This window comes from Thermobia domestica, chromosome 8, assembly GCF_964235325.1.
Source record: "Thermobia domestica chromosome 8, izTheDome1.hap1.1, whole genome shotgun sequence".
Taxonomy (NCBI): domain Eukaryota; kingdom Metazoa; phylum Arthropoda; class Insecta; order Zygentoma; family Lepismatidae; genus Thermobia; species Thermobia domestica.
In genome coordinates this window covers 71,271,266-71,297,740 of record NC_137461.1, presented here as the reverse complement: position 1 = coordinate 71,297,740, position 26,475 = coordinate 71,271,266, and the positions used below count along the sequence as shown (strand labels likewise).

At 37.2% G+C, this 26,475-nt stretch overlaps 1 long non-coding RNA gene across 1 annotated transcript in view; it reads right to left on the bottom strand.

Moving 5' to 3' along the window:
• LOC145692989 (uncharacterized) overlaps positions 1–8,646 on the bottom strand; it is a 28,489-nt gene extending 19,843 nt beyond the window's left edge. The window contains exon 1 of the long non-coding RNA XR_014132677.1: positions 8,269–8,646. This is a non-coding gene — a long non-coding RNA (uncharacterized LOC145692989). The remainder of the gene's footprint in view (positions 1–8,268) is intronic.
• Positions 8,647–26,475: the final 17,829 nt, after the last annotated feature.

Here is a 26,475-nt window from a genome sequence, read left to right as displayed (position 1 = left end):
TGTCTCCTAAAATTGCGACATAATCGTTGGCAGTGATTCGTCCGCTAAGTGTGACCACAGGACCCAATGAAAACCATGATATGGCGGCCCACAGCATCACCGAGCCGCCGCCATGTTTCACAGTTGGGCGGAGACACTACAGATCATAAGTTTCTTTGGGCGTTCTCCACACATAAACACGGCCCGTGGTTGGGAATAGGGTGAAGGATGACTCATCCGACCATATCACACGTTTCCAGTCCTCAACGGTCCAAGTTGCATGGTCGCGGCACCATTTACGGCGTGTGAAAGCGTTATGGTCCCTGATGAGCGGTTTGGCCCGTGTAACACGACCCCGTAAGTTCATGTCATGTAATTCGCGGCGAACTGTGATTGTCGAAACAGGGTGGGGGAGGTGCTGATTAAGTTCCTCCGTCACTTGCTCCGCAGTGGCACGACGGTTCTGTGTGACAATGTGCTTTAATACCCGGCGTGAACTGTCACTCATGATTTTCTTCCGTCCACTGTTCCGCTTCCCCGATGTGGTTTTCCCATGTGTTGTGTAGACCGTCATCACCTTTGACACTGTCCCACGCGACACACCTAACACAGTAGCCACTGCCGTCACACTCACTCCACATAACCGCACACCAACAATTTGCCCTCTTTGAAAATCTGAGAGGTCTCCCATTTTACACTACCTCCGTCTGCTGCAGCCACTGGACACTGCTGTTCTACTGCGCCTGTCGTAGTATGGAGACCGGCCTAACACACCACCACCAGCGGTCCGGCGCTGCGGGCGCCACGACACCACTGCCAACCCATACATCTGACGTGTTGCCAACTACAGGTGTTTCCATTTTTCTGATCACCATTTGTATATACTAAAGATATGTTGTGACAAGTACAATTGGAACATAAAATTCGGAACAAAATAAAACTCATGAGCTTAACATTAACACAGGTTTCATTTTGACAAAGAGGTATGTTTCTTATGCTTCATTAAAAGCATATTTACATAGCACAGGGTGAGTCAAAAGTCCGTGGACACCTGCAAAAGTTTGAAAATCGGCAGGAAAAGTAAAAACTGATGATGGGAACAGAGGTTTGATGAGGGGCCGCAACTTTTGGAGTGTATGTCATTCATGGCCGCCATCTCGAAATCCGCCATTTTGGATTCAAGTCCATTTTTTAAATGGGAATGGGGTGTATGAAACATCAAATAACACTAGCTTGAGCTCAGGAATTTAGTTGTGTAATTTGTTTTTTTTTTTTTTTTTTTTTTTTTATCTTGTACAGTTTAGAAGTTATTAATGTTCAAAGGTGGAAATTACCTTGACACTGACGCTACAACACATGTTCTACGTGTTGTCCATCCCGTGCAATGCACAACTGTAGTCGCCGCAACCACTCTGACTCCACACGGAGGAGAATGTTTCCTGAAATTTGGTCACAGGCTTGTTGGATGCGTTCCTCCAGGTGTCTCAAATCACGGAATGTCTCAGCATACATTATCTGCTTAAGATGTCCTCATAGATAAAAATCAAGGGGCGTTAAGTCAGGGGATCTGGGCGGCCATTCCAAGGGACAATGGCGACCAATCCACTTCCCTGGCAGTTGTTCATCCAACCATTCACGGACACCAAGTCCATAGTGTGGAGGGGCTCCATCGTGCTGAAAATAAGATGGGAAAATGCCGTCAGCGTTCAGTGTGGCAGGGAACACAAGGTCCAGCAGCAGCATCAGATACTGTGGTGCAGTTAAGGTGTTGTAAATGAAAAATGGCCCAATGATGCGGATGTCCCATATGCCACACCACACCATCACCTTCGTTGGACTATGTTCTCGACTCGGGTCAACCCAGTTCGGATTTGCGTCACACCAATATCGACAATTATGTCGATTAACCTCCCCGTTCAAAGTGAAATACGCCTCGTCGCTGAACAGGCAAATGCAGGATCCAGTTCGTGTTGTTCAGTAGCCCACATGCAGAACTCCAACCGGCGATCAGGGTCATTCTTGTTCAGTTTATGTTGCATATGCAGCTTGTAAGGATGCCACTGATTGGCGTGCAATATCCGAACAACGGAGGATTGGCTTATTGCACATGCTAGGGACACACGACGGGTGCTTCGTTTAGGACTTTTCACAAACAACGCAACAACCGCCGTTGCAGTTTCCTCATTGGTGGCAGTCTCTGGTCGCCCTCAAGTGCCCTATCTTGAACACAGCCCGTCTCCCGGATTTTGGTGTTCACGTGAGCCACCGTGCTGTTCGATACCGGTTCTCTGTCTGGGTGCCGTCTGTTGTAGTCAGCTGCTATTGTTCGGTAGCTGCGTCCCCCTGATATAAGGATGATTTCAATCTTCTGTTCACGTGTCAGACCCATTTTAGATCACGTGGAACAAAGAGAGAACTGGGTCAGTATCAAGGTAATTTCCCACTTTTGAACATTAATAACTTCTAAACTGTACAAGATAGAAAAAATTACACCACTAAATTCCTGACCTCAAGCTAGTGTTATTTGATGTGTCATACTCCCCCTTCCCATTAAAAAAAATGACTTGAATTCAACATGGCGGATTTCAAGATGGCCGCCATGAATGACACACACTCCAAAAGTTGCGGCCCCTCATCAAACCTATGCTCCCATCATCACTTTTTACTTTTCCCGTCGATTATCAAACTTATGCAGGTGTCCAAGGACTTTTGACTCACCCTGTATTTTCTAGTGATACGAATATGGTAATTAGCTTAATTTCTCGTTTTCTTTGTCACTGAATATTCATGTTATAAAAACACTGTTCTGGCTTTGAATTTGACAAAATCTCTTATTATTGCATTAGTATCCATTTCATTGAGTATGTTATTTTCAAAGGCTATCGAAGGTAGTCTGTTTCATCGTTCTTGAGATATAGTTTATCTCAAATAATTCTGTATTAATTTTAGCTGAACTTGTTTAATACACCACAAATGGCAAAAATGTGCGAATCAACCGATATTTAATTTGTCTTCGATCCAGTGTCGGAACTTCAAAACCAGGCTGCCCCGAAAAATTCTTTTCAGGGTCCCTTAGGCCTATAAAACAGTTCAGTGCTTTCATGTCCCTTTGCAACATAGAAGTTCGAAACCATGCAATGAGTAACAATGTAAACACAAATAGTGGCGCACCCAAGATTTCTCTTTTGAGTCTGAAGATTTTTCGTAGTAGTCTACAAAATCCAAATAATTTTGTGTACTTGTCCCCTGAAATGATGCTAATTTTCTTAAAAATTTAAAGTTCTGGGGGATCCAGACTCTCGGACCACCTCCGTCGGCGCATCCCGGAACACAAGTAACTAACAATCAAAACTCTACTTTGTATTAGGACTATTACCAAATGTTTAAAAATATCGCTCCATGTAAATTTAATACGAGAGAATGTATTGATAATGATTGTTACACTGTTATAATACAACGAGCGTACGTATGCGCTGCGTGATTGACAGTGAGAATTCTAAAAAGAAATAAAAAAAGTGTTAATTATAATCCAAATAATCTTTCAATTTCGATTACAGTTATCCTTTCGAGTTATACTCTATTTGCATATACTGCGTGAAAAGAAATTGCATTCGAACAAATTTTGCAATACGTTACATTTAATTCAGGCCCGTAACCAAAGAGGTCGTATTCATTCCACTTTAATTTAACAATTAAATTACTACAATCAAGTAAAATAAACTTACAGTTTCAAAAGTTTGTCGACTTACACAAATTCCATTGCATACTCAGAGAACATGACATAAATAATTTTGTCATTTTTGTAACACTTTTTATATTGCACTTATAAAATCACTAATTTATATGTTCATCAAGCTCACAAAAAATATTCACCTCAACAAAAATATTAAAAATATGCCTTTTAAACTTTTATTAAGTCATTTTGACATTATCGTTGTTCCTATTACGAGAAACTGCCATCTTAAGTACACAAGTGTACTAATGTAGTGTACATCCTCGCACACTACACACTATGCACTCACAGACTTGTGAACTTGGACCTTTTGACGTACACTAGGTGACGTCAGTTCCGGAAAGAAGCATACTTCGAATGTGCGCTTGTATCTTTTGATCACGGCCTAAGATTCAGCAGGAGATCTTGCAGCTTATGAGTACTAACAGAACAAACGAAAAATTTTTAATTACACTTATAAATTTTCAATTTACCAGCGGCGTTGCGTAAGGGAACGCCGGTATGCCCGGCATCCCCTGTTAATAAGAAAATAGTACGTATTTCATTATATATAAATTGTTTGCTTGTAATTATCACAATTATTTCCACTGCAATCTTCTGGCGCGCTCTCTCGACTTATTTTGACAAGATGAACCTACGCATGCGCGTCGCTCACATGCACATTTTCTGTCTTTCCTCCTGTCGTATGCTATTTTCCTCGGGCTTCCAGGCCTACTGAAAGCATCGGGGTTTTTGTCTGCTTTCTGTTGAATGCGCATGCGCAATACTTCCCTTCTCACTCCTCCTCATCCCTTGCAACCCTACATTTGCTTTAGATATACGCTGGCATATTCAAGTATTTCCAACTGTATATGTTTTGAACTAAGCTATAGTTTCTGAACAGAACGTACGAGCCCTAATATAAAGGAAATAGAACAAAACGGAAGTGGTTAGTTCAACGCATTTTTGAAGCATGCCGGTTATGTAAATAATAGTATTAAAATAGTTATGCCTTAATCGTAACTAAATGCATCGTAATTGTAATCTTCATCGTAAAGGAGCTCACAGACACAGGCATAAATTTAAAGCATTCTGTAGAACTACGGTCACCGATCTGGTAGGACAAGAGATCCACCACTCCCCGTCACTCTCAAAGATTGTGCCAGGGCCCTTCAGTCACTGGCACAAATCTCGGGGACATAAGGGGAACATGTTCCCTACAATCTTGTCCCCCCCCCCCAATAATCCGATTTGAGATTGTGATGATGATGATTTCTATCCGACTGCCACAAAGAAAACTGATGTCCTTTGACTTGTTTCATTTTTAAAAAAGAATCGTATACTTTAATATTTCATTGTCATTAATTATTAGTAGTCTATTTTCAACTATTTGTTTATCATTGTGGATGCGTAAGTAGAAACATGTCAATTATTATTATGCATATATTCAAATTTCAGAATGTGCTCACGGCACTGAGTTGTAATAATGATATGTACCACTATTTCATCTACATCATTTGGTATATAATATACGAGTACAACAGGTTTACCTCAGAAATTTGATTCATCTACTATAATATGAGTCTCTTCTCCCCTCCCCCCACAATAAGCCTTAAAATGTGCCCTCTGCCGATGTTATAGACAACTCTGCTCCCCTAATCCTCCACAGCATTTTTTTCAACTTCATAAATATTTTGAACATCGTTAAAAAAGGAAAGGATTATGGAACAGTCTTACCCATCCCACCAACGTTGAAGACAGATTTGCGCCCTTGACTTCAGTATCTGGATACAGAAACAGGTCCCCAGAGTTGGTTTAAGTGCTTTGTCTTTACATCTTCAAATGATATATACACTCAGGCCCATATTCACGAACGGGCGTCTGAGTTCCGGACCCAAGATGACAAATTTGTAGGGGCGATTTTTATTTTTATTTATTTATTTATTTATTTATTTATTTATTTGAAAGAACGAGATTGACGTGTGGTATGTGGAGAAAAAAGCCTCCCACGAGAAAGAAATGAAGGGAACGATACTGGAAACAATGTTCATGCAAAAGTGGGGTCTAGTTTTCTCGTCACAACGGTAGTGGCAAGAAGGAGCTGAGACAATTGGTGATTAAATTCTAACGTAATCCACGCATTCGCTTCTCTATGCCCCACTAGACCTCCAATTAGGGGGGCTTCCTCCTAAATTTTGTATAACCCTATATTTCCATTCGGAATAGCTATGTATTGCTGCTTGCAGTAGTACTATATCGCACAAATGACTAACTTTGGCATCCCCCTTTCGGAATATCACGCTACGCTACTGCAATTTACAAACAAAATTTCCACTTCATAATAGAAAGTATTTGGGATAATAAAGTTAACGATGCATTAATTAAAACTCAATTAGCAAATAAAATCACACAGGGTAATCCAAAATTACGATGAACTTTAATGGAAAAGGATATGGGACAATTCTCAAGGGTCTATATTGTATGTTTCGACTCCGAGAAAGTAAAGCTTGATCTTATCATACAGATTCCTGTTATTCATAATATCAATTATAAGTTTCTTTATCGAATTTTTAATAACAGAGTTTTCATTCATACTTCTTACCTCCGTCTGCTATTTGGACTTCATCTGAAATCTTTGAATTTGATGTAGCTATGCGAACGACATCGTATGTTTGAGATTTGTAAATTTCAGGCTGAAGCCAGATCGCAAAATACCGATTGTTTATACGATCTTATTTTTTGAAATTTCATCACGAATTGCCATATCAATCAAAAGTGGAAGAATTTTATCTATATATACCGACTGACCTACTACTTACTACTAGAAAATCAGTCCGTATAGCTCGACAACGAAATCATATTACTGCTGCAGACTACATGAATCACTCTCTTATGTTCTTTATCTGATATGAATATTACGAATATAATAAGACAGATAATTTAAATCTACTTACTAGACATACAACTAATTTCATTCTCGAATACCGAACTCTTTCCACTGATTACAACATTAATTTTACTTTCAATCTAAAGACTATTCAGGAATCCATTACATAATTTCATCGGGAATGTAATAATCTTCCGAGCCATTTCTCTGAATTACATTTACACCATTCTTTCCCATGGACTCCTTTAATTATGGCTTGTATCATATCTTTACTTTTAATTGTAATTGACATATCTCCGGACTTTCTTTATAAACTTACATAGACCTGCTCTTAAAAGACCCTTCTTTTCAGAAAAATGCTGCCAATCCTGCTTTCAGTCCTTTTCTTCATTTTAATTTCGATATTAATCATAACCTATTTGTATCTGCTCGCGAGACTCGTTCTATTAGTGAGATTCCACCTTTCCGTAAAGACATTTTATTTCCTTTGGAAAGGACAATTTCATCGGTGACTGTTCCCGATCTCCAGGACATACCTAATAACAATACGATCAGTGAACTAGTTTATATTTATTAATTTCCACTAATGATATTCCAACTCGCTCTAAGGGAGACGACATCTTTTGGATGGATCCTGCTCAACAGGGAAGGACTTATAGTGTCATTTTTTCAGTGTTCACCACAGTGTTTCAGTGTTGTTTATTTTAAGTGCATATAGTGTTTTGGTTGTTGAGTTGATTTGATTTTGAGGTTAAAGTCCTTTTCAGCAGCGAGGCCATATGAGACGGGACCTACTGATTAACGTGGAATCCGAACCAAATGAGTTCCCGCCGGCAATCGAACCCAGGTCTCCCACGCCAAAGTCGCGTACGTTACCCACTTAGCCACGAACGAGCTCTATAGTGTTTAGTGTTTAGTGTATATATTTTATCAGTGATATTCGCACATACAGTGTTTCAACACGATGATGCTCCATGTGTATACTTTCAAAAAATAATCAAAGGATTATTTTCCCAGTGTGGGAAACACAAGTGTCCATACACCTCACGTACTACAAGCCACATGTTTTACTATAAGCATGTGTTTTTACAACTTATAAACAAGTAGTGGCAGACGACAGATGAAAACTACGCCTCCAGGAAGAAACGAAGTGGACATGGAGAACCATGAAGAAATCCGACAATCCTTCCACAGATTCTCCCTCCAAAGGAATAGTCAGTGTTTTGTACTGATTGTTAACGTACAATATCTTCTCCCCAGGCCGCCATGAACTATTGACACATTCTTCAATACCTACTCCGAGGTCGCTACGGAGTATAAACCTTTAATAAATGTTCAGAGAAACACTTATATTAACTTTGTATAATAATTTTATGACATTTTTATATGAAAAGCATGAAGGGTTAAAACTCTCGTGTACGTTGTCGATTCTACCTACAGAATATTACATCATGGTTAGGCGCTCATTTTACTAACTAAAACTCGGACCTTAACTATCAACAGGCACATGTTTTTGAGTTAGTAAAAATATTTTTATTTCTGTATTTGTATGTTAACAACGCTGCAAAGAAGTCGGCTAAGAGTGTACTTAAAAGCTAAATAATTAAATAAAAAATCAACCACTGTTTAAGATTGTATCTTGAGAGTTATTGTTATAAATTAGCTTGAGAAAAAAGAACTACAGACTTACCCAACTGGATTATGTGAGTATGAAGTCTGTCCTGTAAATTTTGCGGAGCCCTTTTTACGTAGATTGCCTTCGACTGTAAATTGAAGTGCACTCACTTTTGGAACGTTTCCATAATTCCATTTACAATTAAGAACAATCCGAATTATATTTATAAGCACTTGTAATAACAATTTACTTAACATTCCCACAAACACAAATAACTTTCTGAAGAGTACGCTCACTATTTCACCACTCGCTTTTAACTCACGTAACAAGTGTCATCCACTCACTCGCAGAAGTCTATCGCCTTTGTACCTACTCGTAATGTCACGGCTGAACCTAAATGTAGCCCCGTGACCTTCTATTCACACGCCGTGTCTTGTACCAGCTTCTAGGCCTATCAACACACCCAAACTACCACAACCCGTATCCTCCAGCAAACTCGTCCTAACCCCAGGAACAAATTTTGTTCCATCCTTCGGGATGACTCCCATCTTTCCTCGATTTGGACTTTTTTCGCTCCCTGCGTCATAATCTTGCCGTTCTCCTTCTGGTGAATCTCTTCTTCTTCTTCTTCTTCTTCTTAGATCCACCAATCTCATTCTCAATTAGCTCCCGCCACATGCTTTTTATCTCTTTTCAGGCTTTCTCCTCTTTATACACCGGAATCATGCACTTCCTACATCTTCCTTTTACCCTCTTTGAACTCTCTCTCATCTTGTCTCGTCTACACCAGTCCCCTTGATAAGGATGATATTACCTATCATCACTCACAAAGTCTTCCTCCAACGTACCTGCAGTTTTTACTCAGCCTGTACAATTCTGTTTGGTCTTCTAAATGAATTCCTCCTCCATGGAAGGACTATCTCATTATTGCCATTCTAAAAACCATTAAACATTGCTGATGATTATCATTCTGTTGCTCTCTTCATATGCCTCCTCAAAGTCTTTGAACATCTCAAACAATACCTCCAATAGTTCTTCGAACATCAATTCTTATTCTTTAAGCAGCAATATGGTTGCAGAGTTTGGTTCCAGTGTTTCTGACTGTCTCTCTTTTCTTATTTCTGATTTTTGACTGGCTCTCAACCGTACTCTTTTTTTTTTTTTTTTTTTTTTTGTCTTCATTGACCTGTTTCATGCTTAAGATTTCATTTCTCTTTAGATCTCGTTGATCTTCTCTGGGTGTAATATTTCCCCTCTAAATACCTATGCATTAATTACGATCTTCTAGTTCAACTTCCCTAATATATTCGCCTTGGTTCTCAACTCTCTTCAGGACGCTATATCACAAGGCCTTCCTCAAGGTTCTGTATTATCTCCTCTCTTAATTCAACCTCTTTCTGGCTCCCATCCTCCACCAAACAGGTAACACTGTTAGTATTCGCTCTAATTCCTATGAATTAACTTCCTATACTACTTTTTCTCCCACAATCTCGCTATACCACACTTATTTCTATCCTTACTGCATTTTCCAATTGTTGTTCTGACCACGGCTTACGCATTACCTGGAACAAAACATCCTTTCTGGTCTTCACCCGGAAACGTGCTTTAGTCATTTTCTCTCTTACTCTTAATGATATTACCCTTCCCCCACCAATTCTCTGTTAAATGTCTTCTAGTAGCTTGGACTCTACGTTGGAGCTCTCAATATCAAATATTACATCAAAATCCCCCTTCCTACGTTTAACACGTTTTATTTGCACTTGCATCTGGTCTACGCATTTCCGTTTCCTTCTCTTGTTATATAAACAAGTCTATTTACCTATTGTAACTTACGGCGGGTTTTCCTTTCTCCTTCTCCGTCCACGGTCTTTAAACGCTTCCAGTCCCTTCAATATTCTACTTTTTACTGTATCCTCAGCCTTTCCACCATAACTGTGCTTTACTAGGTTCCACCCTTAACAATTTACCTCAAATACGTCTCGGATAAGTTCTGTTTACAACGTTTCCAACTTACCCGTTCTCGTCTCCTTCCACGACATCTCCACTCTTTCCATGTTACATCCATCCATACTCTGTTTTTTCCCAATCACTTTCTATCATTTTCCCTCAATACTCCCCTTTCCATCTTTCCAACCTTGCCTCTTACCAATATAATTTCTCCCCTTCTATTCCTCCTCTCTCTCCGCATACTGTTCATTTGTACTGGACGGTTATGTTTGGTTTTGCTTTCTATGATTGCTATCTTCATCAGTTTCAGCTTTAGAACAGTTATGTTTCTACTTTTCTCACTGTAGCGTATGGCCTTTTGCGACCCTTCTTCACTCTCTTCAACATCAATATTCGTCTCTCTTCGTAGCCACATATTCTAAATCTCGACTTCAATTCTTACACTCCTTCCCCTGAACATCTAAGTCCTTCTGGATTCTCTCTTAAATCCGTCTCCTTCTTTATCGTTGTACTTCCCTTAATTTACTCCTTGTCTAATTTGGTTGAAGAGTCATGTTAGTATCTTCGGGAACACCTTTACTAATATACCCGTTACCGGGTTATGTAAGTATTTTTGGACGGTCTCTATATTTGTAAAAGACAGAAACCAGTCTTCGATTTATATTTTATTCTTGCAAAAAAAATTCATTTCTTTTCTTCGATGGGAACAGCCAATAACTTGACTTTTTCTCACAAGTAAGAACAAAAGAACCTTTCATCGTTCACCAATAAATATGTGAGAAAACGTTGTATCACAGTGAAAAGATTTTAGTGAATGGCAAAGGCAATATTCATTTTCTGAACTATATGTATGAGAATCGTACTTTGAATATCTGGACAATTCAGTGTTGCTTTCTTACTCATTAATATGCATAAACTATGTTATACAATTATTTGGGACTGAATTAAGGGTTTTCTTCGATTACTTATGGAAATCTTACCAGCCCAGGTGCATTGAGCGACTTTCTGGCGTCGATCAAAATTGTCAAGCACCTTCTTATCTCATAGTTCTCTGGCTTGGACTAATCACCTCTTCTTCTATATTGTGGCCAGTGAACTGTGAATTAACGCAAATTTCTTTAACGTTTAATTTGCATATTCATACGGGTTGTTTAAACTAGATTACATTTTGAAATGAACTACCAATCCTGAACGGCTGGTCAGTCCGATTTCTACCCCGACTACCTCGACTCGAGGAGTCTTTCTCCAGATACCAACATGGAAACTGTGCGTGTGCTGTTCGTCATATAGTTATGTGAAGGGGCATACATTATTATACAGTCGCCCAAGAACTTTATTAGCGACTAGCCCCATTTAGTTAATTCCCCGGTCTTCTGGCCATAGGAGTATAGATAGTCATCGGTTCCTATAAACTCTTTGGACTTTTACACTGCGACTGCAAGTATTGGTTCTAGTGGAATGCCACTGTAGAATATTTTGTTGGATTATCATCGTAGCATTCTGGAATTTATGTCGTGGACTAGCCCACAATGTTGACCCCAATATGCATCGTTTAATGGTGTGAGAAAAATGCTTATAGTGATCTCCGAATATAAAATTCTATTCGTGCGTATAAAGATTTAAAAGGGCTATTAAGTGTTGTTGAAATGTGAAGTGTAATTTTTTGTGTTTATCAAAGTAGCGATTTATCCACATCTATACCAGTGTCTTGTGTTGTGATTATTTTCTTTTGCTTAATTGATTTTTTTTTCACATAGTGCAATAAATAAATAATTATATTATAATTTTATTTAATGTAGTTTTGTCTTATGTGTTCATATTGTTTCTGTGTATTGCTGTCTGAGCGATTCTCTGGATGTTCATGAGGATTCTGAGACGGGACATCCGAACCACTCGATGCTTTATGCTCATTTCATTGTCGAGACCTAAGAACGACCAGGGAAAAGTTCTGTAATTCCTACTTGGAGATGTTCTTCGATGTCTTAATCAGGTAAGCTAAGCTGTTTCAAAAGTATCAAATGATTGGACGACAGAAGCAGATCTGGTAAGCGGACGGCACTTACTTCCATCTTTTAGTCCAGAGCCGTAGCTAAGGCGGGAGCGGGGCGGTTGCCCCGAGCGCTGATAGCAAGGGAGCGCCGAACGAGTAAGAAGAAAGAAAAAGTGTTGGAAAAGAGCAAACGATGCGGCGCCCCGTATAAGGATTGGCGCCCTATTACATCAATATTGTCGGTTTGCAAAGAAATACATTTGTTAAAATTTTCTTGCTCGCTCCGCTCGCAATTCGCACGTTTCAAGAAGAGGTCGCACCACAACAAATATTTACGTATTACTTTGATTTGTTAATGGCAATTCGATATACAAAGTGCCGAGTAATGACTTGTAATAGCCCATTCGCAGGAGCGATTTCAAAATCCGAAACGGTCAAAGTCTGAAATACGTGTTTGGCGTCGTGATGGTGATGAGTTTGCTTAGTTAAACATGCTTTTCTATCCAATCAGATTAATACAATGGTGAGGATGAAGGTATATGAAAAATGAGAGGAATGAAGAGATACATGCAAGCTGCTTTTTTGCGCGGAAATATTAAAAATGGAAATAAACAAGAGTAATAATAACATTTTCAAACTAGTAGAATAGGGGCTTAAGGGGTCAGAACTTAACCCAACAAATTTCGTCTTTTTCAAAGACTGATAGACCCTAACTACGAGTGATCATTCTTTTTTGCATTAACATATAAAATGCTCCCAATTTGGAGAAATTTATTGGGATCATTTCTCCATCAACTACTTGTATCGCCAGGATATTTTTTCTGAGCATACGCATCTAGTTGTGTTTTATCTATCGACATACATACAATATATAACTGAGAATATACACAATTATTTAATTTACATATGCATATACATTCTTCGTTGTTGTTCAATAGTTCAAATCACATTATTATAAAAATACAGCAAAACAATCAATGTTGGAATATTTAGAGAATATATAATGTGTGTGTGTGTGTGTGTGTGTGTGTGTGTGTGTGTGTGTGTGTGTGTGTTTGAACGTGTGTTAGTGTAGGCCTACTTTTAATATGTTAATTAATGGTAAATAATCTTAAATTGAGAACTTTCATTCACTAAGAAATTAAGCAATTACTATAATTTCAAACATATGTAGTAGCCAAACTATATTTTGGATTTTAAATACAAACATTAAACAAATATATATATATATATATATTTACCGTGAAAGAACTAACTAACTCTATGGCCTATGGAACCCGGAAGTTCAATGCCGCGTTCTTAAAGCCTCTACAATGACTTCTATCCTTACCCAACTGGATCCAGTTTCTACTTTGTATTACTATCTTCGCGAGATCCATCTTAATATTGTCCTTCCATTTGGGCCTAGGCCTTCCTAATGGACGTTTCCCTATTGGATTTCTAGTCAAAATTTTGAAAGCGTTCTTACTTTCTTCCATTCTCACTACATGACCTGTCCCCTTCCCTGAGCCTCCTAGATTTGATTAATCTAACAATGTTTTGTAAAAGGTATAAATTATGCAATTCCTCGTTATGAAGTTTCCGACATTGTCCATTCCCGTTCATTTGGGTCCGAATATTCGTCTCAGGATTTTATTCTCAAATATTTTCAGTCTGCATTCTTCCCTTAAAGTAGGTGATCACGTTTCGCAAGGGGGGCGCGGTGGCTCGGTGGTAGAGCGTTCACCTCTGGTGCTTGGGGTCCCGGGTTCGATCCCAGCCCCCGCCAAGTGAACTTTGTGGTGGACAAACACCGCGCTCGTGGGTTTTCTCGGGGTTCTCCCGTTTCCTCCCACTTTCTTCATTCCACCATTTCACTCATCTCTCATCATCACCGTCTCCTTTAGCCTAACCGGCATAACCGTGGGACGTAAAACTTAAAGATTTCATTTCATTTCATTTCACGTTTCGCAACCATACAGATTAACAGGCATGATTATCTTTTTATATATTTTAAGCTTCAAATTCCTCGACATAAATCGCGACGACAAAAGATTTTGAAATGAATAATAACACGAATTCCCTGCTCTCAGTTGACATTTAATTTCTTCGTGGATATGATTTTGATCCTAGATACTTGAAAGTATTATTTGATACTTTGACGCATCCATAATTTGAAGCGTCTAATATCAAAGGCCGCCAAAATCTTTTTTTTTTTTAAAACCGAAATTGAGTTACATATTGCTTGTTATATGTTTGATCTAAAGGAATTCCATGGAAATAGTATTTTGTTTAAAAGCTTAATATTTCATACTAAAAACTAGTTCAAATATGAGACTTTGTACGCGTGTATATGGAGCTTCACTGCACGTTTTGCGAGATTACTCGCAACTAAGCGAAATGGATGTGGTAGATTTGATACTAGACGCCTCATTTGCAGTATTACGATCCCAGCGAACTTCCATGTATTTAGTTTATTCTGCATTTATTTCTAAAATTGCAAGGGTTTAATAAGGCCTCTGTATTTCTTTCTATTGTTTCTCTATCATCTCCTATCAGATTCACATCATCAGCATACGACATAATCTGTTGAATACCATTTAGCTCTAGGCCTTGGTTGCTATCTTTGATTTTCCTTATAGCTAGCATTAAGGTATGTTTAAATGAATCCCAAAGTTGAATAATAATGTTGACACGCATTTCCTTGTTTCATGCCATTCTCGACTTTGGGATTCATTTAAACATACCTTAATTTCTCTAACCGCTTTTTTCGATATTCCAAATTCTGCAAACATGTTGTACAATATTTCCTTCCTGAAAGATTCGTAAGCCTTTCTAAAATCACTAAATAATTGATGTGCCGAGGTATTCCCATTTCCTTCAGAGTATTTGTTGAATGGTAAATATTTGGTCGATAGTTCATCGATTTCGTCCGCACTGATAATCTCCAATAATTTCATCTGCGTATGGGATCAGTTTTGCTAATAGAATGTTTGAGAGGATTTTATAGGATGTTGACAGAAGAGAAATGCCTCGATAATTATTACAATCTGCTTTGTCGCCTTCCTTGTGAATTGGAACAAAGATTCATTCTTTCCAATCTTGTGCTAATACCTCCTTCTTCCAGATAAGGAGAGTGGGTTTCTGTATCTTGTTCCATAATTTTTCGCCTCCAGCTAAAATTAACTCAGCCGGAGTTTCGTCTATACCAGGAGATTTGTGTATCTTTAATTTCTTTATAACGATGGTTCTGCTGTGTTCATTTCCCTTTCCCCCGAACATTAGTTTTTGGCTGCGTGTTAAGCAAATCGTCAAAGAAATCTTTCCATTTATTCAAGATGCCATCTCTATCAGTGAGAATTGTTCCATCATCTCTCTTTAATTTAAACGCACGAGATGATGCCCTTAAATTCGATTATGTCCTTATACATGTCACGATTTTTTACTATTATATTCAAGTTCGTTAATTTTAGCCTTCAAAAATCGCGTTTCTTTACTCTATACATTTTGAAAGTTTTCCATCTGATGTCAACGAAATGTGTAGTTATTCCGTTCGAATTTTGTACCCAACGCAGTTTCGCCTGTTTTTCCTTCTCTGCTAGTTCGAATAATGGTTTGTTCCTACGTATGCTCCATTTTTTTCTCTTGCTGAAATTTTACTGGTATTCCTAATTTGAACCCTAGTATCCTCAACACTAGTACTCTCAAAACCTTCTAAAATCGAGAATCTATTCAACACTTTAATCTGGTATTCTTCTGTAGCCTGGCTCTTCTCTAATTTCTTTAAACTAAACCTCTTTGTTTTTAAATGTTGAATATTTACTTTATTCAATGATAATCTCTTTTATGATCGCTGCTACCAGATAGTGATCAGTGTTACAGTCGGATCCTCTGAACTACCAAACATCAATTATGCTAGACTGTCTTTTTCTATCTACTAAAACGTGGTCAATTTGGTTGTGTCTTCTTCCATCTAGTGAGGTCCATGTGTATTTATGAACATCGCGATAGGCTACGGGAATTTTGTACTCTTCACAATAAGGTTTTTGATGTTGCTAAAGTCATGATTCTAACGCCGTTGTCATTACTTTCTTTATGCAGACTTTCTTTCCCTTTCGCATTGAAATTTCCTAGAATTTTCATATGGTATCGCGGAAGTTGGACAAATACCCGTTCTACTACTTCTTCAGTTCAGTTTCAGTTCCAGTTTTCTCCCTTACGGGAGATTTATAGTCCCAGCCATATAGCCATGTGGACTGCTTCACTAAATTTGTTTTGAATAAAATTATTTGAATTAAATATATGTATTGAAGTGGCACGTGCCAAAATGACCGAATTTTCCTGTTTTAAATATAATTGTTATCACACTATTACTGTAATAAGGAAGGATAAGCGGCGCATGAATATATTAAAATTGAATGTATGAAAATCTTTATGTGATCTATTTAATTTAATCATTTCTGGAAAAGTACCAACGGAAGTTCGCCCACTGTTTTTCGGTACCAAACTTACAGCGCTAAAAAAAAAGGATGGTGGTATTTGGCCCATAGCGGTTGGGAATGTTTGGCGCAGAATATCGGCAAAAATTGTATGCTTTAGAATACGTGAGCCAGTTAAGAACTTTTTATTCCCGCATCAGCTTGGTGATTGTGTTCCTAATGGTGCCGAGGCAGCTGTTCACGCAGTCCGAGTTTATTTCTCTTCTACTCACAGTGCTACTAAGGCGGTTGTAAAGTTGGAATTTCGTAACGCATTTAATGAGCTTCGCCGGGATACTATGCTTGCCACACGCCGGGATACTATGCTTGCCGCAGTGATGAATAATTTTCCTTCAACTTATCCATATGTTTATCAATGTTATGCTCAACCAAGTGACCTGTTCATCAACGGAAACTATTTCTTCTCAGAGAGGTGTACAACAAGGTGATCCCCTGGGCCCAGCACTTTTCGTTATAACCATTCACTCTTTGGTTAAATCACTGGATACCGAATTAAACATTTGGTACTTAGACGATGGAACAATTGGTGGTGAACCCGAGATAGTTCTTTCATCTTTAATAGAAATAAATAAGAAGGAACACTTCTTGGTTTGCGTCTTAACTTTTCTAAATGCGAGGTTGGTTGTCTTGGAACAGATGAAACCGCATTCGACGAAATCTTTAGAAGATTTAATGAGGCTGTACCAGGCATACGCCCTCTAACAATTCAGAACACCTAATGCTTGTCTTCTAGGTGCTGCTCTCCGTCGGAAGCACTCACTAACGTGCTATTGAATAAAATATCTAATTTAGAATTGTTCTTGTCTCGACTTCCCTCAATTTAAGCCCATTCAGCCTTTTTTCTTTTACGAGCATTTTTATCAATCCCTCGCTTAACCTATTTTTTACGATGCTTTCCATCTTGGCATAAGAGTTCTTTGCTGAAAAAATATGATACTGTTCTGAAAACTGGCCTTGAATCAATTCTGAACTGCTCCTTAAATAACAACTCTTGGACACAAGCATGCTTACCTGTTGCCTTGGGCGGTCTTGGTATTCGACGAGCTGTGGATATGGCGATTCCTACATGGCGATCCATCATACCACGGATCTCTGCGTTTAATCGAAGCTCTCCTTCCACAGGGTTATTGTTTGGACACAGATGGTTCAGTTCAAGAAGGCTCTAATAAGTGGGTAAGCTTAGCAGATACAAGCCTTCCGGAGATTAGCAAAAAGTGTTATCAGTCATCTTGGTATACACCAATTGCATTTCAATTACATAATCATTTGTTACAATCTGTTGTTGTTCCGGAAGATAAAGCCAGGCTTCTTGCCGCCTCGTCTCCCGAAGCGGGTGTATGGTTCATGTAGAACGACAGCATGTATTATTCGGCATGCACGTATTATAGAACGACAGCATGTATTATTCGGCATGCATGTATTATTCTTTACCTGCACCATTTAGATATTTTAATCAAAGGTGTTATAAACTAGCCAACTATTTAATTATTTTATATAGGTTAGAAGAAGAAGTTATATATATTTTTAAGAAGTTATTATTATATAAATGTTTTGTATCTTAGAATGTTGATTCTGTAACGATAGCAACGATATAACATGTGGTAGTAAGACGGCTGTAAGCAGCCTAGATTTAACTATACAATAAATGCATTCGAACAAAGCAACATTTGCAGTTTTTGTGCTAATTTAATACTATTACAGAAATCGAACTACTTGCCGTGCGTTTTTCATTACAAAAATTTGCACCTTATCTCAGTGGATGTCACTTTACAATCATTACAGATCATAGCTCATTGTGTCACCTAAAGAAAATACAAGGCTACAATAGTCGGCTATTAAGATGGTCGTTAGAGTTACAATCCTTCGATTTTGAAGTCAAACATATTAAAGGGATTGAAAATGTACCGGTGGATACTTTGTCTAGATTATTTCCCAGTGAAAATCATCGTGTATTATCGATAAATGTTTTTCAGGTCTTACAGGAAGAAATTTCTAACATTTCTTTGGATGAGTTACAAAAATCTCAAAGGAACTATGAGCCTTATGCAAAGATTATAAAACATTTAACTTCATGTGTGAAAGGATGTGATTGTCCTCGTTCGTGGAACACTCTGTATAAAATGTCCAATAATGTATTGGTAATTAAAGACTTCAAGTATGAACAAAGGAACAAGATTTGCATACCACCTCGGCTGGTACCTCAAATACTGAAAGCATATCATGATAATTTTGGACACTTCGGTTATTCAAAAGTATATTCTCTGATAAGTAAATCCTTTTATTGGAAATCGTTAAGATCTCAAATTAAGAACTATGTCAAGGATTGTGAGGAATGTATGAAAATCAAACATAACTATCGATCTATATATAAACCAATGTTGTCTGTAATACCCGATCGTCCTCATTCTTTCATTTCAATCGACTTGTATGGCCCTCTTCCGAGAGCGTCTTCTGGTGAAACTTTTCTTCTCACTGTTTTGGACATTTTTACGAGATATATAGTAGCTTATCCCCTACGTAAAGCTACTTCGTCAGCAATCGTTCATCGCATTCTAAATGTATACATACCTCATTGTGGACCTGTCAAGCATATCATGTGTGATAATGGAGGTCAATTCCGGAGTGATGTTTTTCTCAGTGCCATGAATAATGCCAACATTAAGGTACATTTTGTAACACCCTATCATCCTAGTAGCTCGATAGTTGAGAATATCCATCGAAATCTTGGGACGTTGTTTCGACATTATTGTCGTAATAAACACACCGATTGGATCAAATATGTTACGAAGATTACATATTTTCTGAATTATTCAGTGTCAGATACTTTGGGAGTGGCACCTGCTAATATTCATAACGGGACTGATTTTGTTTCTCCAATTGAAGAACATTTTGGAATTCAACTTGACAACAATGGTGAAATAGATTTTTCCCATCTCATAAGTATGATACATCTTCGGAGAACGCAGAAATTCAAACATCGTAATCAGAAAATTGAAGAGCAACAAGTAGGTAAAGTGAAAATTAAATCCAATGATTTAGTATTTGTAAGACTACATCCTCAAAGTGACGCCTCATTAAAACGGATTTATAAATTCTGTGATATATACGCCGGTCCTTATTTGTGTACGAAACAAATTAACCCGAAAGTATTTGAGTTAATGGATATAAAAACGGGGAAAATCTTAGGATTACGAAATGTTGATGAACTAAAACTATGGCAACCAACGGAGAATACTAGAAAACGTTGGATGGACTTAGTCAAAGCTATAATTCCCCCTGAGATTATAACAAAAGTTAATATAAGAAACACATAACAAAGGAATTTTATTCTTGGCACTCGACCTATTATGATAGAAGCTATCGATATGATATTCGAGATTGCACTTAGAATTTTGTTAATGTTTATGTTATTCTTTTATGTTAATTTAATATTTGTGTGTTAACCAATATTTCATTTCAATCAGTTGTGATCCAATATTAAACCACATTATCTTATAATTTAATTAACATCAATTGTGTTGATTTTTCCTATCATAATTTCATCTTATTTTTCTTCTTCTGAATTCTATATTATCTATGTCATATTTTACCTATGTAATGAATATATGTGACACCTAATTATCAAATGCAGGAAATATATTTTGTAACATCCTTATTTATAATGATTTTAAATATTCAAAGAGCCTCGACCATGTTACTTTAAAAAAAAATTATGCTTGGACCAAAAACAAATTTTTAATTGTTCATAATTTTTGGAATAGACCCTCCTCTACGATGTTATAAAGAATTTGAAGTATAATTAATTATAAAAGAATATAATTGATATAAAGAATAAATAAAAAGGAATATAAAGATATGTATTTATATGTATTGTGAATTTTGTATATACGAGGGCTATCCAATAATTAATGTATACTTATCTTTGTAAAGTTGTCATACGGTCCAGAATTCTTTCTAGAAGTGCTAAATCACTTCGAGAAGTCCTGTCGGGAGCCATTAAAGATAGAACGACAGCATGTATTATTCGGCATGCATGTATTATTCTTTACCTGCACCATTTAGATATTTTAATCAAAGGTGTTATAAACTAGCCAACTATTTAATTATTTTATATAGGTTAGAAGAAGAAGTTATATTTTATTTTAAGAAGTGATAATTATAAAAATGTTTTGTATCTTTACAATGTTGATTGTGTAACTATAGCAACGAGATAACATTATGGTATGATGGCTGTAAGCAGCCTAGATTTAACTATACAATAAATGCATTCGAACAAAGCAACATTTGCAGTTTTTGTGCTAATTTAATACGTGTGCAACTCACTTATTTGAACTAGGGCTCAACGATTACGTTGTACATGGCGATACATTCTCCGTCTTTAGGCCTTCATTTGTCAAATGAAAGTTTTCGGATTGCTGTAGCCTTACGTTTAGGCTTAGCAGTTTGTAAGCCTCATCGCTGTCCAGCTTGTGAGGATGAGGTTAACCAACGTGGCCTGCATGGCCTTTTATGCATGAAGAGCGCTGGTAAATTCGCCCGACATTCCTCTGTAAATGATATAATACTACGAGCCCTCAACACAGCTGGATTTTCTTCAATACGGGGACCTTCTGGTTGCTGTCGTTCGGATGGAAAGCGACCAGGTGGGATGACACTGGTTCCATGGATGAGGGGTAAATGTTTATTGTGGGACTTCACATGCTCTGATACATACGCTCATTCAAGTCTCCCTCTGTCAGTAATGAACGCTGGAGCTGTTGCTAATTGCAGAGAAGCTGAAAACCAAAGAAAATACAACCTTCTCGAAAAGTTTGTTTTCACTCCAATCGCTATTGAAACCAGTGGTGTTTGGGGCGCAAGAAGTCTTGAATTCATTAGGGAGGTGGGAAGACGCATTTCTTGTGTTTCCGGCGAAGTTCGCTCCACATCTAATACAGCGCATATCCGTTTCTATCCAATGTGGTAACGTATCGTCGGTCCTTGGCACTTTACCACCTGGCAAGGAACTGGATGAGGTGTTTGTACTTTGAGAAGAATTGTTTTATATATAATAGTTCTTGGACAATAGTTTTTCTTTTGACGTTATAATTAAATATTTAAGGTGAATCACTAGGTGTTCCCAGTGCTATGCTAAACGCTGCTTGAACAGTGTGCCGTTGCCAGATAGTGTTGAGTGTTTACTTATGCCAGATAATAAAGGGAGTAATAATCGAATTATGCTTGGATACTTACTAGAGAAATTAGTTTTCCACCCTTAACGCAATACCACTTCTCGAACTGCAACGCTAGAATCCAGGAATGTTCTTATTGTGACTACTACAGTAAAAGTACAAATTTGCCAACAACGCAAGTTTCGTCTCAAAATCTATTTCCTTAAATGTAAATTAATATTTAAATAAAATATGTAACATAACACGAAAAACGGTAACACAATATAACTATTTCGTGATAAGATCGTTATTTTAAAATACTTTACACATACAAATAAACATTTCATAAAACGGAGCACTTCTAGTAAGATCTAACAGCAAGTGCCATCTTGTGTGCTCATTGTAAAACGAATCAAATGTTTTCTTTTATTTGTTACATTTTTCGATATCAGGAGACACAACCAAATGAATCAGTGCCTTGTGTTGTAGCTGAAACATTACTCTATCTTATAGTACAATCTATTATATAAAAGAGAACGCACAAATCCTTTGTTAGCTCATCACGCTAATACGGCTGAACCAATTTCTTTCATTTTTGGGGGGTTATTAGGATTTGGACCCTAGATGGTTTTTATCATATCACTTTAATTTTTAATTACCAGTGTCTTGAGATAATTGACCATTCAAGTGTCCATAACGTACAAATCCTTTGTTAGTTCATCATAGGTATAAAAATAAACGTATTTATATGCAACCCGCATGACCGTGTCACTCGGCGGGTTAACATAAATGACAGGTGATATAATGTTAACATTTACTGCAATCTACTATGGTTTTTATCATATCACTTGAAAGCGAAAAAGTAAAAATTATCTAAGTAACAAAGTTTATTGCGTTCCGGGGTGACCGCAGCGAAGCGGGGCGGGTTAACATAAATGACAGGCAATATAATGTTAACATTTACTGCAATCTTCTATGGTTTTTATCATATCACTTGAAAGCGAAAAAGTAAAAATTATCTAAGTAACAACGTTTATTGCGTTCCGGGGTGACCGCAGCGTTCCGGGGTGACCGCAGCGAAGCGGGGTGAACGCTGCTAGTATTTATAATATGTAACGTTTCATTGCGCAGTAGTTAAAGCAATGAGTTAAGGTAAAATATGTACTGACTTCCAGGTGGTGATCCACCTTAAATTTAAAAATTCAATGGTGTTCATATTTAACGTCAAATAACAATGAAATATATTTAAGTTCTATTCCAAACAATGATTCAACAATGTATAATGGAATTTCAACAATGTTCTCGATTGCCGGCATTGGCAGAAATAATAGAATTAAAATTGAAAGACATTGTATTAAGATTGTACTAAACAGTAAAATTGTCAAAAGTAATAAATTGTAAATATTAAATATTGAATAAAAATGGAGAGCGAATGCTCCCCAATACGTAGGTTTACAGCGTTATTTCTCTACTACAAGGTTCGTATATACACTACAGGTTGCGCCAGCCCAATCGTTGAGGACGAGGCTGAATGTGTGACGTCACCGGGTAATCAGACGTGAGTATTTTCTTGGCTCAGAGATGCTAATTTTGTAACAGCAAAATTCCCGTCCAAAGCCACAAAATTTCCCGATGTGATGCAAAATTTCCCGCTAATCTAAATAGATATAGTTTACATCTAGTAGTAAACAATTTTAAAAAATACCGCTTTAGACGGACTATGATGTACAATGGAATTCATTCTCGTAGTATAAAAAAGAATTATTTATAGTTATGCATGATAAGGTAAAAAAACAAATTTTAAAAAGATACTGTGTACACTTTTTTTAACGAACACTATGTCGTTCTTTATGGTTTGGAAGGGAATGTTATGTTCAGCAAAGCCAGAATTAATTCAGTTGTTTTGGCCTAACGATTTTTGTGTTGCAACACATTGCTTGTTCCGCCACCAAAAAAGCAGCGAAAAGCAAGGCATTTTGGAATTACTTTACATTAACTTGATTTTTCAAGTCTTTTTTTTTATTTTTGAGGTTCATTTGTATCACAAAAGAGCTCAGTGTAAAGGGTCTTACACCTATTATACATCGTCAAACTTTTCCATCAAATATTGTATCAAACTTTTCTTTGACGATAATTTGCTCAAATAAGTTGGATAAAACTTTCGCATCCATTATAAACGATCAAATATAAAGGTGAATATCATTGCTCAGTTGTTTATATTTTTAGATTCAGTTGTTAGGTCACATGAACGTATATGTGAGTTTTATGGTGGCACCTGCTGGTGTAACTATAATGAATAAGGTTGTAGAAATGAATGGAATGACTATTCACAGTTACTTCTGTCTCATTTAGCTCCTTTATTGCTATTCCCAAATAAATATTATTTTCATGGTTCCTTTCTTGTTCAGTAAATACGTATGAATCTACATTCTATTTATTAGTCCGATGCCTAAATTTCTTCTAATTCAGTTAATTTTCGAGTAACTTTTGTAACTTTGGGGCACTGATTAAGAATAAATAGTCCGTCATAAAAATGTTTGGCTATTGTTTAGCTTTGGGGGGCCAGGTTTTTAATTGACTTTTTTGCGATTTTCTATTAACATTCGGTTAGATTAGGTTACTCACACAGTATTGCCGAGCGAGCGTTAGCGAATAAACGCGGGTTAGAGTCTCGCAGGGCAAATTGTTTTCCGTCTTCGTTAGTGTTGGCCCCCCATTACTAAACAGTTACCAAATGTTAGGTTTTACAATTAAAATGAGAGAGTACATATTAACAAGGGTTCTATAGGATATTAAATTCCCGAGGAATTTTTCAGTGTAGGAAACTTCTAATTTATATTTAGAAATGCGAAAATAGTACGCACTCTAACCTATTTTGATTTTATGCAACATCAAGTGTTTTTCGCTACCCTCATTTTGGCTCTCACCTTCAGTTATTGATGCCTCTGCCTCTTGCGAAAAAAACCGTGTGCTAACTTGTGGGTCCCATGCTGTGCTCCAGCTCTGAATCAGTTAAAATATCATCCTCGCTTTTAATGGCCACCTATCGTAAGATGCTTTTCCTGCAGTCTCTTTTTAAATGATATTCGTTCGATGCGTAGTTACACCTTAAAGGTCTTCACTACTGCGTAATTAAACTACCGCTAATTTTAGATTTTTTTTCTGTAATATCCTCAAAATAAATAAAAAATACCCGAAAAGTAGAAACGTAGTAAACTAAACAATACGATTTTGTGTGTGATACCGTTATCACAACTCATCTATCTGCTATCGATTTGCAACTGTAGATATATTTACCAGGTTTTGTGGGTTATGTAAATAGCGGCATACCAAAAACAGATAGGGAATTGAAGTAAAAGTATCACATGCACAATTGTATTGTCTAGTTCACTACGTTTCTGCTTGTCGAATATTTTTATTAGTTTCGAAGATATTATAGAAAAACTAAAATTAGCGGTAGTTTAATTTCGCTGAAGTGAAGACCCTTAAAGAAAGTCCTCATAAAGTGAATCTGCACTCATGAATGGAACTCCTACCCTGAGAAACAATTTTTAAGACATTACGAATTAATTTCGTGATGAAATAACAACATATAACAAGATAGCACATGATCGTTCCATACAGATCATATACAGGCATATTGTCATTCTGTACGCAATAATCTGAGCATGCGACAAAGTAATGACACGCCAGAACGTCTTAAGAAATGTTTTAAATCAAGAAAAGTGAGAAAAGTTTGCTTTTTTTAAAAAAGTCACGGAATATTCTCAATCTACGCCAATTGTGGGAAGTCGCCTGTGGTACTTAGCCCTAATATTCTTTAATTTTATAGTTATACAAAACAGATTACTGCTAGTATGCATCAAAATAATGTCAATTGCTTTCCGTGTCCACATACTCAATTTTAGTGCCACCGCATAGCGATTTTCGTTTGTTTTCTTTGATATAATGTTGGATAGAAATAGAACAAGTTCTAATTTAGAGCCGTTGTGTCAAATGTTGTAACCAACCCAAACGTTGCATACAACTTGGTATCATAAATGTTCAAATTCCACTTTGATGAAATATTTGATACAATATATGATGGAATATTTGTTCGTCTATAGCGTATTTAAAAAAGTTGAGAATGTCTCAATTTCCCGTTTCCAGCCTATTTTAAAGAAAAATTCCCGCCAGTGCTCAGAATTTCGCATTTTACGGGAAATTTCCCACAAACTGGCATCACTGGCCAACTTGGCTGTGCTTACCTCATGACGTCACACGTGTTCGGTATAGTTCATGTGCTTTCGAATCTCAGTTTGCGGTGCCCCCTTGCTCTACTGCTTCTTCGTAAACACTGTTTTATATCGTCATCCTTATCTTCTGTTGGGGCATGCACATTTAAAACAATAATATCACTCTTCCAACCCTTAAGAGCAATAAAAGAAACTCTATCATTGACAAATTCAACCCGTTTAATTGCTGGTATTAAACGAATCGAAATTAAGATGCTATTTGTGTGGTCATTAATGCTGTCACCCTATTTCCAACATTTTAAAAGCAAATAGTTTCTAATTTATTAACATTCCATTTCTTATCGATAGTATGAAACGTTGTAAATAGATGTACATTTTCGTAAATGCTCCCCCAGCTCATTTGTATACAACCAAAGGTAGTTTTGTGAAGTTTTAGTCCAAAAAAGCCTCTTGAAAACAGTTCTTATTTGTAAAAGAATACA